At 38.5% G+C, this 12206-nt stretch overlaps 1 pseudogene; it reads right to left on the bottom strand.

Moving 5' to 3' along the window:
• Positions 1-1819: 1819 nt before the first annotated feature.
• On the bottom strand, positions 1820-2336 carry LOC124084479 (proline-rich protein 23B-like; annotated as a pseudogene).
• Between the last annotated feature and the right edge of the window lie 9870 nt (positions 2337-12206).

The raw sequence follows: 12206 nt of genomic DNA, 5'->3' as shown, positions 1-12206 counted from the left end.
CTAGGCACACAGGATGACAAGTTCAAGTTCATTTGTAATAGTAAAAACTGAAATCACTATGAATCTAATGAATAAATAAAATATGGCATCCCAGTGGCTCAGGAGGCTGAGTCAGGAGGATCTCGAGTTCAAAGCTAGCTAGCCTCAATAACGGCGAGGTGCTACGCAACTCAGTGCTAAGCAACTCTAATAAAATACAAAATTGGGCTGGGGATGTGGCTCAGTGGTTTAGTGCTCCTGAGTTCAATCCCTAGTACCCTACACCCCCCCAAAAGAATGGCATATTCATATGATGGAAACTCAAATATTTAGGAAACATCAACTATATTTGTAAGTCATGATTTAAAAAACAGAGTTGAGGAAAAAAACAAATCAAAGAATATGAAGCCAGGTATGAAAATCTAATCACTTACAAAACAACATAAACTTTGCTTACTTATATCTATACATATGTATAATGTATATGTAGCATTTGTATTTTGATTGGAATAATACCAACTTCATGTTATGATAGGAATGTTCTGGGAATGGGAGCAAGGAATGCGGTAAAAGGATATACATCATTTAAAATAATTTCGTTGGGCTGGGGATGTGGCTCAAGCGGTAGCGCGCCTGGTATGCCTGCGGCCCAGGTTCCATCCTCAGCACCACATACAAACAAAGATGTTGTGTCCGCCGAAAACTAAAAAATAAATATTAAAAATTCTCTCTCTCTCTCTCAAAAAAATAATTTCTTTGAAGTAAAAAAGACACTGAGGAAATAGTAAAGAATAACTCCAATTCTGGGTGGTGGGCTCATAGGCATTGGGAATGAAAAAATTCTCAAAAATAAATTAGACCTAATGTCTGTGCTTGAAACCAAGTGTGTGGTAGTGAGCAGTTGTACTTTTTACCACCCTCAGATTTTAGAAACATTTCCAAAAGGTCCAGTACATTACATTTGTGTTTTTTTTTTCATTTATTTATCTAATATATATTTATCTTGGTTGACCAGATCCAAGAAAAGAAATTAAGGAAAGCAAGAAGAAACAGGAAAAAAAATCATTAATCAGAAGCACCTTATAAGATATTGGAGCAACCCTACATGCAAATTCATACTTACATAAAGAAGGAAAGACAACAACCGGGGCTGGGGCTGTAGCTCAGTGGTAAAGTGCTTGCCTCAAAAGTGTAAGGCACTAGGTTCGATCCTCAGCACCACATAAAAATAAATAAAGATACTGTATGTTCATCTACAACTAAATAAATATTAAAAAAAAAGAAAGACAACAACCTTGATCGTAGAGAATGAAGAGATACATATGGAAGTGGTGAAAAATCGGGTAAAATTGAAAAAAAAAAGTTGAGATGAGTTTTAAGCAAGAGTTAGGATGAAACAGGGAGACAGGAGTTGGCAGAGGTGGAAGAAATAGCTCCGCGGCAGAGGCCAGGGAACTAAAAGTCCATGGTGGGCTCTCTGAGGTTACTTATTCATAAAGGTGCCAGTATTCTCTTCTTTTTGGTGCCTTCATCTGCTACTGATTAAGAAATTCCGCTAAACAAAACAAAACGAAGGAGAGAACAATCTCAAACCAAACCAAAAAGGAAATAAGTAGCTGTCCACGGTCCTCGAATGAAGATGTCGCGTCTCTGGGTGGTTGCTTCTTCTATGCTTACAGTGGGTCTTGCAGATCCACTAATACCCTCAACCAAATGGCGATGAATTACGGAGTCAGTTCACTCCTGGAAGAGGTTTTTGCTGCCACTGAGGTCCTGGACAGCGCTCCGAGTCGCAAGTAGCAAGTACGCGTGAGCACTTGGAAGGAAGGAGCCTAGCGACTCACTTGGAGGGAAGGAGCCCCAGCCCCTGGCCGGCTGGAGGGTCCATGTCCTCTTTCTCACAGGCTCTTCTTGGCTGGCGATCTCTGGGACAGATTCTTCTGCGAATCCCTGCTCGACGACCACGTCCTTCCCGGGGGCGCTCAGGAAAGCGCCCAGTTCCGGGCCATCAGGAGAGTCTCCCTGGCCTCCTGGGCGTTGGTCGGTGGCGCCCACGAGGCCCTCAGGGATCAGGATGAGGGTGTGTCCTTGAAGAGACACTTGCAGGACCGAGGTTGGCAACACCAGGTCGACGTCGTTCTGGGGTGCCTGTAGATACCCTCAGCCAGGACCGCCACAGAGATGAGCGCGGTGGCGTCAGCTGTCCCCGCGGAATCTTGCAGGCTGGGCGCCGACTGGGGTTCTGCAGGGTCTGCGGGGTCGTCCAGTCGGCGGCGCTTGGCACGGTCGGGTCCTCCGGGCTGGGGTCCCCACCGGGGCGCCGGGCAGGCGCTGGGGCTGCGTGGCCACAAGACCATCATTGCGGCCGCGCTTCAGGCCGCGCTCTCTGGTCCCGGCCGAGTGAGTGCGGGGCGCGGATGGCGCGGTCCTGCGCGCGGGCGGTGACAGGTCTGGATGACAGGTTAGGCTAGCTGGGAGGGCGGCCGCAGTCCAGGCTTCTGGGGAGCCACGCCCGTCGCTGGGCTCCGCCCTGGAATAATTGGCTTTCGCTCTGCCCGCGCGTACGCCTCGGGCTCAGTTGCTGGCCGGGTTTGTGGAATCACCAGCTGGGGCTCAGCAGAAGCGCTGCCTCCAGACTTTGACGGCTCAGGGCGTGGCCAGCGGGACAGGCGCTGTGTAGTGCAATAGCAGGGAAGGGTTTTAGGAAGGCTCGGAAAGGGAGCACCGCTGGGACCAGTGGTCCTTATTGCTCATATTTCTGATTAAAAACAAACCAACCGACTGAAACCCAAAATGCAACCTATAAACGACTTGCTTACTTTAGAAGTAGCCTATGTCTAATGTCTCTTCTAAATTTTCCAGAAGACTATGAAAGAGAGCTTTATCTCAGCACTCATCACTGCTTTTCCAGCCTATCTACATATGGTTCTAGAAATTTCTTTCATTTATGAGAGAAATTAGAAATACCAAAATTTTCTTTGATAAAAGAGCTTTTTAGGAAATAAAGAGAATAGTATTTTGTTGGAAGTCAGGCACAGAAGAAAAAAAATAAGATTTTTTTTATTCAAATCTGATATTTGACCTTTATTAAGTGTAAAAATTAGTTTATCCTCACAAATAGTTAAGAGAAGGAAAGAAAGTTTTACAAAATTAAATGCCTGATTTGTGTTGGACAAGGGAATCAAATACACATGTTTATTTGGATTCAGCTGTGCAAGCGGATCATTGAGAAGCTGAGGCAGGAGGATCGCCAAATTCAAAGCCAGCTGCAGCAACTTAGCAAGGCCCTAAGGCAATTTAGAAAGACTCTTTCTCTAAATAAAATATTAAAAAGGACTGGGTAACTGATATGATTCTGCAATCTGTATACGGGGTAAAAATGGGAGTTCATAACCCACTTGAATCAAAGTGTGAAATATGATATATCAAGAACTATGTAATGTTTTGAACAACCAACAATAAAAAATTAAAAAAAAAAAAAAAAGGACTGGGGATGTGGCTCAGTGGTGAAGTGCTCCTGGGTTCAATCTCATACCAAACAAACACCTCGTCCCCCAAAAAACACATGTTTAATTTTATGACACAATTTTTTATTTTTTAACCTTTATGATTAGGGCAATTAGATATGAAATTTCTGGGTATTGAGTGGCATCTAAACAATAATAGATAATGCAAACTTTCTACCTGGCTGCCCCAAAGCACCTTTGTGTAAGGGAATGCCGCTGGGAGGTTGTGTTCTTTCTGTACCTCATTCTTGCCTGCGCTTAATGAGGTTGGATTTTAAAGCATTTATCAGTCTGTTGGTATGAAATGGTATACCATGTGTTTTCTATTTCCCTGATTACTCATGACATTGATCATGTTTTCACGTATGTATCGGCCATCCATGTAACATCTTCTGTGGAATATCTATGTCGTTTGCCCATATTTTTTTGTTACTGATTTTTGGAACTTGTTTCTTACTTACATATATTGAAATGATCTTTACCCATTTTGTGATTTGTTTTTATTCACCTTATTTATATTAAACAAATGCTTAATTTTAAAATGGTTTCAACTCCATGAGTTTTATTCTTTATGATTATGATGTTTGTGTATTGTTTCAGAAATACTCCCTATTCCAAGATCATTCTATATCTCTTCCAATATTTACATCTTCACCTTTCAAAATTTAAAATCTTTATCCAGATGTAGCAGGCTCTTTTGTAATCATGAGATAGTGATCCAGTTTTTCCCCGTATGCAAAACCAATTGTCCTGATATTTTTTAATTGAAAAATTCATCTTTCCCCACTGAACTGCACAATTTCCTATTTTTAAATATATATATATATATATATATATATATATATATATATATATTCATTTAAGTGTGGATGTTTTGATCTTTCTGTTGCATTGATTTTATTGTTTAGCCAGAGATAATTTCATACAGTTGACATTTTAAATTATTACATTTACTTTTTTTTTTGATACTGGGGATTGACCTCATAGACTCTTTACCACTGAGCTACATCCCTAGCCTTTTAAATTAAATTTTTTTTTAAAAAAATTTGAGACAGGGTCCTTTAAGATCATGTAACAATTTTTATTCTTATTTATAGCTAACAATTATATACATTTATGAGGTAAAATGTGGTGTTTTGATAGATGTACATGTTGTGGAAAATTAAATCAAGATAATTAACATACTCATCACTTCATATACTTTTCATTTTTGTGGAGCCAACATTTAGAACCTATTTTAGCAGTTTTGAAGTATACAATACATAATTATTAACAATAGCCATCATGCTATACTGTATATCTCAAAACTTATTTTGGTGAAACTGAATCTTTGTATCCCTTGACCAATACCATTCACTGTCTCCCAACCACTAACTACCCTTATACTCTCTGTTTTTATGATTTTGATTGGGAGTTCACATAATAAATTAATAAATGCTTTATTGGTATTTTTTGTTTTTTATTTAACTTTTTATTTGTTCTTTCTAGATATACATGACAGTAGAGTGTATTTTGACATAGTATACATACATGCAGTATAATTTTCCATTCTTATTTTATGCATATCTTAAAAAGATTCTTTCATTTAAGTGAAAAATTCCAGGCCAGAATTCCAGTTGTTTTGTATCATTGCTTTGCAGCTGTTATTCCACTGTTTTTTTGTCTTCCATTTTTTTTTTTTTTTTTTGCTGTTGAGAAATCAGCTTTCCAACTCTTTGCCTCTTCATTGTAGTCATCTTCTCTTTCTGCCATCAATCTATCCCCCTTTTCTTTTTGTGGTGCTGATGGTTGAACCTAGGGCCTCACCTACTCTTTCTATATGTCCTCTCCTTAGGATTTGGTGTTTTGTAGGCTCACAATAATCTGTCTAAATGTGTCCTTATTTATGATCTTGAACATCATTGTGCTTCTTTAATGAGGATGATAAAACTGTACCCAGAACTGGGTGTGTTCTTTCTTCAGCACTGCAAATCCCCACCTCTATTGCTGTAGGATCATGAAGACTAATCTCATGTGTTTTGTCCTTGTTCAGGGTGAGAATCTCTTTTTATCTCATATGCCAGATTTAAATCTTCAAATACCCTGTACTTGACATCTTTTATCTCCTTCACTTCTCCATCTTTTATACTTTTTATTTGGTATTCTGGAGCTCATAGTCAATAATTCAAAACTGCAAAATCTCCCGCTTCCCTGGCATCTCTTTATCTTTCTACAATTGTCCTTGCTTGCTCTGAGTACCCTGCTTTCCCTGTAAGCTTCCACACTGGAGAGTATCTTCCACAGCCCTAGTATTTCTAGGGGTTCCTCTTGCTCCCAATTGCTATGTTCTTCTTCTTCTTTGTTTTTATTGCTCCTCATTGCACTTCCCAACCAGTTCTTTGTCCTTTCCGAATTTAATATTATCAGATTAACAGATGCCACTTTTTTTTTTTTTTTTTGATACTGGGGATTGAACCCAGAGGAACTCAACCACCGAGCCACACCCCCAGTCCTTTTTTATAGTTTATTTAGAGACAGGGTCTCACTGAGTTGCTTAGAGCCTCACTAAGTTGCTGAGGATGGCTTTGAATTTGTGATCCTCCTGCCTCAACCTTCAGATGTTGGGATGATCTGCTGGGAATACGGGTGCCACCACACCCATCCCGCCCACTACTCTTTCTTAGTGAAGCCCTCCACTCTCTTTCAAACACTGGGACTCTTGCTCCTCATTTCTTGAATGCTTTTCACTCTATTCCACATTGATTCTGTCACTCTGTTCCACATTGATTCTGTCATAATTCCTAATGATTTAAAAATATGCTTGGATGATTCTTCCAAAACACTAGTATATCTCCATCTTTCATCATTCTCAAGCAATCCAAGCTCCTGTATCTCATTTTCTAGTCAATATCTTCACTTAGCTATGTAACGAGCAACTCAAATCATACATATCCAAGACTGAACTAATTTAAAAATCATTTTCTCCTCTCAAAGTCTTTCTGATCTCAGAAAACAATATTTCCATCTTTTTTGGTGTGTTCATGCATGTGTGTGTGTGTGTGTGTGTGTGTGTGTGTATGAGCTCAGGCTCCAAACCTTCAAGTTATCCTAACCCTCCCTCACCTTTCACGTCAACAAATTGTTTTTTTCCAATCTTCAAAATATGTCTGAGAGCTGGGTGTGGTGGCACACACCTGTAACCCTGTAATCCAATCAACTGTGATCCAATCAGCTCCAGAGGCTGAGGTGAGAGGACCAAAAGCGCAAAGCTAGCCTTAGCAAAAAGCAAGGCACTATGCAACTCAGTAAAACTCTGTCTCTAAATAAAATACAAAATGGGGCTGGGGATGTGGCTCACTGGTTGAGTGCCCCTGAGTTCAATCCCTGGTAACCACCCCCGCCCCCAACCACCAGAAAATATGTCTGAGAAATACCACTTCATATCATTGTTTCTGTTAACTACTTTCATTTAGGGCAGAATCATTTCTTGTGTGAATTATTGCACTCCACAAAGACTGTGAATTTTAACCAATATATTCTTGGCTGTATTCCCAGGGTTTGGAAAAATATCTGGTACACAGAAGGTACTCAACATATTTGTTGAATGAATGAATGAATGAACGAATGAATGATTTTTCTATCAACACATCCGAGAATCCTCATTCACACTGCTTTCCCATCTCTGGGTGATCATGCTCTTCATCTACGACAGTGATGGTAGATGGCAACCTCTGTCTAAAGTTCGTGAGCTTCCCTTGCACGTTTTATATATTTTTACCTCTTCCCTTAGCTTTATGGATGATTTCAGTATATTTCCATTTCCAGGTAGTTCTCTATATTGTTAACCCATTCCTTATATTCGCCACTTCAATGTTTATGTATTTAATTCCTGTAAGTTTCTTTTGCTTCCCCTTTAAAGCTTCCATCTCTCTCAATCAAATTAATGTATTGATTTTTTTTTTTTTTTGGTGGTTCTGGGGATTGAACTCAGGGCCTTGTGCATGTGCAAGCACTCTACCAACTGAGCTTCATTCATCCCCAGCCCAATCAAATTACATTTATTTTAAAATATTTTATAACTGATAATCTATCACAACCATTTGAGGGACTGACTCCTTTGTCCTGTTTTAGGTCTACTTTTTCTCTTTTGTAGTGGTGTGTTTCCTTATGTATTCTTTAAGTTTGGGTTAAGAGCTTAGAATCACTAGAAGCCTGGGATTTTCTCTTCAGTGTTGTGTAAACACTGAATTTTATTTTCTGTCTCCCATAAATAGGCCATTACAACCAAAGCTCTAGGTCACCATAGATTTTTTTTTTTTAAAGAGAGAGTGAGTGAGAGAGAGAGAGAGGGGGGGGGGAATTTTTTAACATTTATTTTTTAGTTTTTTGGCGGGCACAACATCTTTGTTTGTATGTGGTGCTGAGGATTGAACCCGGGTCCCATGCATGCCAGGCGAGCATGCTACCGCTTGAGCCACATCCCCAGCCCCCACCATAGATTCTTAAGGAGACTTGCTTCAACATCTACTGTCTTCTCTAAATTCATGATTTGTCACCAGTTTTGGCTTTGAAGGATTTCTCTTACATTTTTATAATATGTGCTATCCAATTAAAAATATTAGTTTTTCTCCATGGCTTTCAAGAGAATTGTTTTTAAGGATCTCTTGGAACTATTCCATTAACATGTGACTGAAAATGGATGTGCTTAGTGTCTAGTTTAGATCAGGAGGCTCTTGTAATAGAAGACACAGTTTTGTAGATAGGGCCACCAACCTACAGAATGAGCAGATAATTAGGTAGAGATTTATGACTGACTAACTGCTGAGCTATTGAGGGAGGAGGAGGGAGGGTAGAGTCATGGTGGGAACTGTGGACAAGACAATAGTAAATACAAAGAGATTTCATCTACTGGAGACACAGCATTGATGTATTAAATCATATTAAAGTAGATATCTACTATCCAAAGGAAGATACAGACTTCTAGGTATCAGAAATGGAGTAGGAAGTTCTATTTCTGAATGCAGAGCTGATATTTTAATGTATTTCTTGTAGTAAGACTGAAATATATAGTGGCATTTGGGATTTCGACTCCTTTTAGGTGTCTGAAAATCAGCCTACTGCCATGGTCAGAGGCTGAGGAGGCACTGACCACTATTTCAAGGGGCCTGCAGTGGATCAGGAGAGGCAGGTGGAAACTGAGAATGAGCAGCTGTGGGATTGCTTGGGTATAAGACCTGTAATTTTTCAGAGAGACAAGTTATAAGAGTTCCAAAGGTCTGATTCTGAGTTGTGGTCCTTGGTGAACTAGGAAGTGGAAACTGTGGATACTGAAGATGAATTCCCAGTCTGTTCCCACCAATGATGTCTACTAAGTTTATGAGGCAATCCAATGTGATTAAAAACAATGGGAGATTTTACTTGTAAGGAAATTGAATTAGCCAGGAATGGTGGTGCATGCCTACAATTCCAGTAACTCTGAGGCAGGAGGGTCACAAGTTCCAAGCCAGCCTCAACACCTTAGCGAGGCCCTAAGCAACTCAGTGAGACCCTGTCTCTAAATAAAATATAAAAAAAGGCTGGGGATGTGGCTCAGTGGTCGAGTGCCCCTGAGTTCAATCTCTAGTACAAACACAACAACAACAACAAAAGGAAATTGAATTAACTGAACTGTTAAGAGTTTAAAAATTTTCAAAACCTAACTATTGCAGCAATATCCATGAACATACCTAAATAGGACTTTCTGATACCCAGTGGGAGAAGTTTTAAAACAAGAAGTAGGTAAAAATCGAGGAAAACAAATAAAATCATTGAAACAAAAATTTTCCTACAGAAGCATAAACTAAAGATTGATAGGATAATGCCATTATGTATGTGATTGGATTTTCAACCTGGGGATTTGTGAGATATACTGAAATTACAGAGCCTAAGATTTTGTTAAATTCTATCAAGCCAAAGGGAAAGAGAGCATACCTCTAGACAACATTGCAGGAATGCTGTAGGACACGAAAGGCAAATAAACGTTTTTAAAAATACTAAAATGTGATCATCCTTTCCCCCTTTATTTTTCCCTAGCTTCTGCATATGAGAGAAAACATTTCATCTTTGACTTTCTGACTCTGGTTTATTTCACTTACATGATGTTCTCCAGTTCCATCCATTTGCCAGCAAATAACATAGTTTCATTCTTCTTTATGCCTGTACACACACACACACACAAAATGTGTATATATACACACCATATTTTCTCTCTCCACTCCTCTGTTGATGGGCACCTGGGCTGGTTCCATAACTTGGCTATTGTGACTTGCATTGCTATAAACACTGATGTGTCTATATCACTATAGTATGCTGATGTTAGTCTTTTGGATAAATATCAAGGGTAGTTGGGTCAAATGATGGTTGTGTTCCTGTTGAGACTCAAATCTCCATACTGCTTTACAGAGTGATTCTACTAATTTGTAGTCCCACTAACAATGTTTGAGTGTATTACTTCCTCTACATCCTTGCCGGTATTTATCATTTTTTAAAATTCTTGATGATTGCCATTCTAATTGGAGATGAAATCTCAATGTAGTTTTGATGTACATTTCCCTGATTTCTAGGGATGTTGAACATTTTGAACATTTTTTTTCATGTTTGTTAGTCATTTGTATTTCTTCTTTTCAGAAGTGTGTTTAGTTCTTTTGCCCACTTATTGATTGGTTATTTTGTGATTTTTTTTGGGGGGATTAAGCTTTTTGATTTCTTAATATATTCTAAGTATTATTTCCCTGTCAGAAGAGTAGTGATAAAGATTTTGTCATTCTGTAAGCTCTTTATTCATGCTCTTAATTTTTTCCTTTGGGACATGAGTGGAATGGAAGAAGGGAATTGAGAGAGAAGGAGGAGGGATGGGAAAAGGGAGGAACTGTGGAATGAAATTGATCATATTATGCTATGTACATATGTGAATATGTCATAGTGCATTCTATAATTATGTATTATCTATAAAGCAACTGATTAAAAAAGCTAAAAATAAATAGAAGGAAGACTAGTAGAGAGGAAGAGGAAAGGGGACAGAGGAGGGAAGGGAAAGTGGAAGTACTGGGTATTAAAATGGAACCAATTATATTCTATGCATGTATGAGTGTCAAAAATGAACCCCACTCTTATGTATAACTATAATGCAATAATAAAAACATTTAAAAATCAAGGAACACAAAAAGTAAAATAAGACAATTTAAAAATATACTACAATGAGTAGAAAAGTCACACATAAAAGGAATAACAACTTGATTGGCAGAATTTTTATCTTGCAACCACAAAAATGGCAATAGGCGAATATTGTTCAAGCAGTTATATAACATTTTATATTTAAGAATGAATATGTAATAATGGCATTTTTCTTATAAAATTTATTTTGCATTACAATTCTTAATACACCATTATACAATAATTTATCATATCTCTGATTATATATAAGGTATGTTGACACCAAATTCAAATGTTCATACATGAGTAATAATGGCCTTTTCAGGCATACAATACTAAGAGAGTTTATCATGCAAAACCATGTTCAAACTTATAGAACCAAGATAGTTTACCACACACAGGACATGGTGTTAATAACTATTAAAGGATATTCTTCAGCCAGATGAAAATTGAGGCTAGACTGAATGAGTAGAATGTTAAGAATAAAAAGGTAGGAAAGAATTGGTAATGTGGGGGTTGGAGTTGTAGCTCAGCAGTAGAACCCTTGGCTAGTCCATGGAGGCACTGGGTTCAATCCTCAGCATCACATAAAAAATAGGTGAATGAATAAAATAAACGTATTCTGTTCAGCCAGAACTAAAAATTAAAAATAATAATTAGTAAGGTGCTGTAGTGAATCTGAATAGTTACTGATGTTTTGAAATGAAATGACCCTTTGACTTCAGTTTTGTAATATTTTACTTTATAGAAATGAAGCAAACATGGTAGTAAATTAACATTTCAAAGGTTACAAGTTTTATTTACATTAGAAAAAAATCAGGGTACAATTTAAATGGCAGAAAACACTGTGGAATAGCAGTAAAGCAAACATTTCCATCAGTCTATTGGTTTAAATCACCAGATGAACATATTTAAAAAATATATTCCAATGCATGCTGACAACATCTGATAAAATTCAACATAAATCTTTACATTACGAAGTAAGATTGGAAGAGAATTTCTTCAACAGGTTAAGAGACTGCTGAGAACAAACACCATACAATCAGATGTAGCAACCATCACAGTATTTGGCAGTTCACTGGGGCAGCAGGTGGAAAAATGAAGAACTAGACATGCTATGGCTGAATGTCTTCATAAATCCATGGGAAAACACAGAAGGAAACTCACAGCATAAGAAATCCAGTGATTTCTTGGTTTGGGGGAAAAACAGGGGAGTGGTGATATGAGTTAAAAAGTGCATTTTGAGAGAAAACAACGTCTACAAAATGCAGGGAAATGGTGTGTGTGTGTTTAGAGAATGATCCTGTGAAGAATCCCCAAAATCTGAAAACACAGTTTTTGGTTTCCCTGAAGATTTTCCATTTCCAAGATGAAATGTGGAATCTGCCTTCTCTTCCTGATGTCCTTATTTCCTTACAATCGGGTACAGAAAAAAACAATTGTCAGCACAGAACTGCTGACTATTGAGGGGCTCTGGGGATGCAGCAGGCCCCCCAGGAGAGTGTCCAGGAGTTGGGTCCGGTGGTGGGGTGGGGAGAAGTTCCTTTCTTC

Source organism: Marmota monax, unplaced genomic scaffold, assembly GCF_021218885.2.
Source record: "Marmota monax isolate L192 unplaced genomic scaffold, Marmota_monax_Labrador192_F-V1.1 WCK01_AAM20220418_F8-fsc00022, whole genome shotgun sequence".
In the NCBI taxonomy this organism is placed as follows: Eukaryota; Metazoa; Chordata; class Mammalia; order Rodentia; family Sciuridae; genus Marmota; species Marmota monax.
Note: the sequence above shows the minus strand (reverse complement) of the source record. Positions and strands in the feature narration are given on the sequence as shown.